At 50.6% G+C, this 7,090-nt stretch overlaps 1 long non-coding RNA gene across 1 annotated transcript; it reads left to right on the top strand.

Annotated features, from left to right (window-relative positions):
* Window positions 1-4,318: 4,318 nt before the first annotated feature.
* LOC120679891 lies at window positions 4,319-7,090 on the top strand. Its single transcript, XR_005677374.1, has 2 exons — window positions 4,319-4,409; window positions 4,528-7,090. It is a non-coding gene; the product is annotated as an uncharacterized LOC120679891 (long non-coding RNA).

Here is a 7,090-nt window from a genome sequence, read left to right as displayed (position 1 = left end):
TGCAACCAACTTACACAATTCTACACTTTTCAAAAAATACTAGCACCATATCCATGACCTCACGGCAGTGACTAATACCTGAGCAAGGATGTTCATGGTTTCTAGCTCTGTTGTTGTGTCTAGGCAGAAAAATAGTTCCAATCAGAAACTGATAACTTTTGCTGCCATGGACAGTCAACAAATTGGGAACGCAGAAAAGTTCTTTCTTCTGAGTAACTTCAAAGCCACACGGAAGCGGAAAAAAGGCAAACGGAAAGTGGCATTCTAAGCTACTGCAAACAGCATAAAGAAAGAGGCCAATAAACAATGCCAAGTGAAATTAATGTATGTACGGGATTGCTAAAGGGTGCGATTAGATTAATACATAGTACAGCTTTTCTATGCAAGCTACCAGCAGCCGTCAGAAGGACAGAAATAAATTAATCGAAACTAGCATGAGCCCATAGCCAAATGTAAAACAGAGCAGACACTATGCGATGAGGTGATAGAGAGCCTAGACCTGATCGATCATAGGCATGAGCCCAATAGCACGAGCTCGCAGGTAACACCCAGGGACAACCTGTTCCTTTCAGAAAAAGAGCACACAATGTTAGAGTAAAGCTGATAATGGAATGCTATCGAAACGCTACATACATTAAATCACCGTGTTCGGCAGGCTGGAACTGGAGTGTTGTGAGAGAAAAATACTATTACCTGGCTGGAGGCTGGAGCCGGAGAATGAGTGCGCTTCCCTGAACCTGCAGGTTCCCAGGGGTTCGAACCCCTCTCTTCCATGAGGGGTCTCGAGCTAAGTCACTAACTAGCCAACTCAATTCGGACCACAATCACCGCACAAGAGTAAGAAGCCACGTGGGGGTTAGCGCAAACAGAATGCGTAGATTGAAATTGGAATATAATATACTTAGAGGCGAACTGAGAATAAATTATTCCTTTATAACTAGATGTACATGAGATGTGCGATGTAAGCCAGAACACGGGTTTATGAGGCCGGAGCTGTCCGGACCTCCGGGCCCCCAGTCTTAGGTACTACGGTACTCGCCCTAGGGAGGTAGAGCATGCAGGCTTAGGGTACGGAACCAGGCTAAGCGGCTACACGGCTCCGGACCTCCCCGGAGGGTGAGTACGCTTCCCTGAACCTGGTTTGCAGAGGTCCGGACCCCTCCACGGGGGAGGCTCACCGGACTGGACCACACGGAAGTACTACCTAGTTACAAAGGAAAATGTTTTATTCCCTGCTGGGCCTCTAAGGGTAGGACTTACAGAGATGTAGAGTCGGGGGTGCGACCGGAGTCGGCTTAACGTCGGAGAGAGCCACCAGAGTCGGCTTAGTGCGACCGGAGTGGGCTTTCCGCCGGAGCGGGCTTGGTGCGACCGGAGTCGGCTTTCCGCCGGAACGGGCTTGGTGCGACCGGAGTCGGAGCGGCTTTCTCACATGAGTGAGGTATGTTGCGAGCTGGGATGTCGCTCCGCCGCTCGCAGCTTGTGAGGGGGCCCTTGATGGGCGCCCTGACTCTTGCCGGCGAGCAGCGCGCGCCGTCGCCGACGGTGGTTGCTCCATAGGCACGGTTGCCCTTGGAGCAGGAAGGTGAGAGGCGTGTGGCGCGGATGATGCCACACCCTCTGTCATCTCCACGTCGTCCACACGAACCATGGAGACGAGGAAGAGATGAACTGCGACCAGCTAAATACCCCTACCTGGCGCGCCAAATGTCGTGGCTCCGCAAACCACGGCTGGGTGGCGGAAGGCACCCGCCCTAGCCCAGAGGGTGTGTACTCGGGGGTTAGCTAGTCTCAGATGGATCTCACTCAAGAACACGATGAACACAGCAAGATTTAGAGTGGTTCGGGCCGCAGGAGCGTAATACCCTACGTCCACTGTGTGTTGTATTGCCTTCCCACGAGAGTGGGCGAGCTCACCAAGGCTGGTGTGTGTGGAGAGCTTCTTCCCTCTGCTAGAAGGAGGGCGTGCTCTCCCTTTTATATGTCCGAGGGGAGCACGTACACTGAGCGGGGCCCCGACATGTGGACCCGGCGATGTATTATAAACTACACTTTGGCCTTCAATGCCTCAGATCCGGAGATCTTGTCGTCGGCTTTCGTGCGTAGCTTCTGACCAGGGATGGTCTTGAGCTGTCCTGTCGGAGTAGAGTCTAGCCTCTGCAGCTGCGCGTCGAGGTCATGATGAAGCGCTGAACTACTGACTCAGTCCACTGTAGCAACGTGCACTGTTGCTCCAGTCAGTAGCTGGTCATCATGACTCGTCGCCCATGCGCGCGGCGCTGAGTCTTTAATGCTTGCCTTGGTAACTGTCGAGCCGCATCGGCAACTGGCGATCCACAGTGTGGACTGACAAAAACTGCCCCGTGCCCAGCGGCAGCAGAGCACGTCTCAACCACTCGCACTTAATGCGGGTGGGTGAGGGAGCTTCCAGCGGAAGGCTTGTGTCCGCGCCCGCGTCTGCGTGACACGTGGCGGCTCCGGACCCCTCCCGAGCAGCTAGCTGAGCCGAGAGCTCACGGGGGTTCGGATAGACACGTGGAGGTCCCGGACCCATCTGCAAGAGTCCGGATGGCACGTGGAGGTCCCGGACCCACGTGCGGGGGTCCGGGTCCGCGGCCATAGGTACTGAGCATTTCCACCTCTGGGACACGTGGTGACACCAGACCCGTCCCCGAGCGGGAAGCGGGTCCGGGACCGTTGGTCCGGTGAGATGGAGTCGAACCCCAGGGGTCCGGCTGCTCAGCTCCTTAGGACGTAGTTACGGATAACTACGCGAGTCTTGACACAGTAGGAGTGGGTACCCCAGTTGCAAGGTACCTACAGGATTGCTAAAGGGCGCGATTAGATTAATACATAGTACAGCTTTTCTATGCAAGCTACCAGCAGCCGTCAGAAGGACAGAAATAAATTAATCGAAACTAGCATGAGCCCATAGCCAAAAGTAAAACAGACCAGACAATATGCGATGAGGTGATGGAGAGCCTAGACCTGATCGATCATAGGCATGAGCCCAATAGCACGAGCTCGCAGGTAACACCCAGGGACAACCTGTTCCTTTCAGAAAAAGAGCACACAATGCTAGAGTAAAGCTGATAATGGAATGCTATCGAAACGCTACATACATTAAATACCTGCATCAGTATGAGGACGCTTGCATTGGCCACTTCGCCCACGCAGCGGAGCTCCCGCCCCTGTCCACCACCGCGCCTTCCTCCCCGTCCACCACCGTGCCTTCCTCCGTCGTCGTCCCTGTCCTGCCCTGCCCGGGCTGCTCAGCGGCAGCGCCATCCCAAGCACGAATTTTTGGGTCATTGGATCTAGAATCAGTGGACCAGATCTTCCCCTCTCACCTTCTCTCTCCACCTTATCTCTTCACTCCCCCACCTACCTTGTTCCTCCCCTGCCTCCCACCCACACGCACCAGCCCGGCAGCCCCGCTTCCGCCGCCGCCGCCCCATCGCGCACCTCCCCGCCAGACCCTAGCTCGCCCGCGCCGGCCCGCCACCAGCGCCTCCCGCCGCCGCCGCAGTCTCCAGCCCAGGCCGCGGTTGCCGTCGACGCCCCCGCCCAGGCGCCGGCCCCAACCGCCGGCCTCCACCGCCCGGCCGGCGGCGGCCCCGCCGTCGCACTTCGCCGCCCCGCCGCCCGCCACCTCCGCCGGGCCGGCCTGCCGCCGCGCCAACCCTCCCTCTAAGGCTGGCGGTAGACAGCCAAATCTCAATCACCAATGTATTATGGGTAATTGGGGTACAGGTTTGTGTACAGACCGGAAGGAATTAGAAGTACAGACTGGGGATAGCAAGGAATCAGAGGTGGAGGAGCAAGAACAGCTACGGTTTGGAGAGAGAGTTCTTGGACAGAGGTGGAAGACGAGTCTGTTCTTCTCTTCGATGCCGATGTCTTCTGTTCTTCCTCCCTTCTATCGGCAGCACAGGCTGCTTCTTGTCTCTCAGCCGGCTCACTGGGCCTAGGGACAGCCCTGTCCATGACACGGCAGGGTGTGCGAGAGAAGGAAAGGCTGGGGGTTTTGGAGGGGTTGGGCCGGAACTCGAATATTCCAGGGTCAAACCATCCGCCCTGGCCCAGCTGCCTACCCTTGTGCCTGTACACTTCGCAACTGCCACAAAGTTATTATGTACTGTGCCACATGATTCTTCAGAGATTGCATTGAATTATTATTAAGAATCGAAACCTGGGTTATTCCTTGAGCTTTTATTGGACCACGTCATCAAATTTTTTAATATCATTGGATTCAAATCGGATGGAGTTCAGCACTTCCATATGTAATCCAGATGCCTCCGTTCATTTCTACAGCCATCCCGAACAGCCGCAGGCGCTGGAGGTGACCATCGACACCGCCCCTTGCGCTGATCCGGCCGCGGCCTCCATCCCAAAGAATCGAAACCTGGGTTATTCCTTGAGCTTTTATTGGACCACGTCATCAAATTTTTTAATATCGTTGGATTCAAATCGGATGGAGTTCAGCACTTCCATATGTAATCCAGATGCCTCCGTTCATTTCTACAGCCATCGCGAACAGCCGCAGGCGCTGGAGGTGACCATCGACACCGCCCCTTGCGCTGATCCGGCCGCGGCCTCCATCCCGCTGTACTCGAACCGTCGAACGGTCCCGAGTTTGTCGGCTTGCTCAGGCTCGGCCTCGGGTCTCACGACGACGAGCGGACGAGAAGGGGACCACCGCAGACGTGCATGATGATTACGAACAACGACGACGTCCAGCCGCCGGTGTGGGCGCTCTTCCGTCCTCTTGGTAGCGAAGGTCAGTGTCTTGGACTTGCATCCTGCATCCATGTGGTCGCTATCCTTTACTTCTTCCCCCATCCTATGTCACCTTGCCAGAGCCGCCCCTGATACTGCCTCTCCCACCCACTGGCTATGACGTGCAAGTACCATGACCTCTTCTCCCTAGCAGGTTTGTTTGCTTGCAACGTGTTTGTAAAAATGCTCGAATGCTTCAATCTTACTATTTACACAAGTAAAATTTCGCCCAGACAACTACTTATGCTACACTGATATGATTCTTGCCTTATTTACTATCTGATGGTTCATATGCACACCACCTCAATGTTCTCAGGTCATGGAGTATGTGCAGATCATTTGTCTATCAAGCTGTATTTTCCTATCAAAATTTTAGTGAATCAGCTTAAATCTTAAACGGAGCCATCATTTCCTATTAACTTAATGAACCTGTGACAAAAATGAATTAAATTTTTTGATTCAATAGAATATCTGGGACTATAAACGGACTCATGAATTAGACCCTGTTTGGTTTCCATAAGCCTCTAGCCCCTCCAAAAGACCCTGGGTCTAAACAAAAGTCCCATCTTGTTTGTTTTCAATGATTAAAGGGACTACACCTCATTAAATGGTGTGTTCAAAAGACATTTTTACCCCTTCTCCCTACATGCATGCGGATAGGGTAGGGGGCAGTAGGTGGAATTGTAGCCCAAAAGTCCCTAAAAGCTCCTCATGAGGGTCTTCTTCGAAAAAAGTCTCTACCCTAAAAAAAGTCCCTAAAAGTCCCACCTGTTTGGTTTAAAAGTCCCATAAGTCCTAGGGACTTCAACAAAAGTCCCTCAAACCAAACAGGGCCTTAATCCTGTAAATACTGAATTATTTAAGACATTTTGTGAATCAGATTACTAATTGCCTCAGCAGATTGTCAATATGTACATGTTTCTTGATTTCACATTTTAGTAAATTTGCACATAGATATTCAGTAACAGTTCCCACTGCAATTGTCTTGTGGTTCTAAATTGTCTCAGTACTAGCAGCTCCCAATCAGATTGTTGTTTCACACGTGTCCTGTGCTCCTACTTTCGTCTTTGTTCTTTATTTAAATGATCAATTAGAGTCCATTGCTCCATGTTGAGATTCATTCAATTTCTTTGCACGTGTTTTTCATCATTATGTTACAGCTAGCAGCCTAGCACCAACATAATTGATAAAATCGTATCGCTATCCCCTCATTAATCTCTATGACTGCTCATTAAAATCAGTTCTGTATGCAAATCTAAATATAAATTTATCGCAATTATACAAATGCTGAAGTATCTCATGTTCACTCGAGTATCTCTTTTTCGATACTGCATCCTTTTCTTTACAACATTGATGCTGAATTATCAAAATCAAATCTTCTTTGGGATAGTTAATAATCTGGAGTTGCTGGGAAGGCACTGCAAATTGGATGGAAATCATTTGTTGCAGATATATGTATTTAAGTATCAACCTGATAAGCTCCTGGAGGCTGGAGCTGGTTAAGGTGCCACCCTTCGCCCTCCTCCGTAGTCCTCCATAGTGTGCGGCATAGCCATGGCAGGTAGTGCTCCACACCGTCCTGCTCCTCTCAGGATGAAGGATACTTGCGAGCAGATCACCAAAAAAAATGCAGAAATGAATGTTTCCATTCTGAATTTTCTCTGATGTAAAATGGAAAAGCAACTATCTGTTTTCTTAGTCCATCACTAGCTGTTCTATTAACTTATGTATAAGAAGACATATACAATCAGCTTACTTACAGGCAGACGCATTGTATTCTCTTTCACACTTGCTAACAGATTCTGTGATCTAAACCGACTAAAATTGTGAAGCTCGTGAACCCAGCACATCATCAATATTGGTATAAACATTGGTCACCACTGGTAATCTCAAGGGTGGCGCGGCAACGCCGTGCCCCGGGCTTTCTAGTGGTTGATTAATGACTTGTTTTTATCTCTTTACAGGGAAGCAATCTAAAGGGCAAGGAATTTAACTTGACAATGCACTGGCACATTATGCCAAAGACTGGCAAGTTGTTTGCAGATAAGATAATCAGGACAGGCTATCGGCTCCCTGAGCAGTACAGATAGTCAGATAGATCCTGAACAGGAGTGGAGGCCTGCAAGAAGTGTTAGTGGCAGTGGCATAGCTGATCCTGAGCTTTTTGTTCTAATCTAAGTGAAACATATATGTAATCTTATAAGCTTGTACTTAAGCTGTACCAAGCGAAACAAAGTTGTAATTTGAGGAGATATATGTATTGCTCTACTTTGCTTTGCCTATCAAATGCTGATTGTGAACTTGAGAGCTA

The sequence above is a fragment of the Panicum virgatum genome, chromosome 6N (genome assembly GCF_016808335.1).
Source record: "Panicum virgatum strain AP13 chromosome 6N, P.virgatum_v5, whole genome shotgun sequence".
NCBI lineage: Eukaryota > Viridiplantae > Streptophyta > Magnoliopsida > Poales > Poaceae > Panicum > Panicum virgatum.
This window is presented reverse-complemented; position numbering and strand designations above follow the sequence as displayed.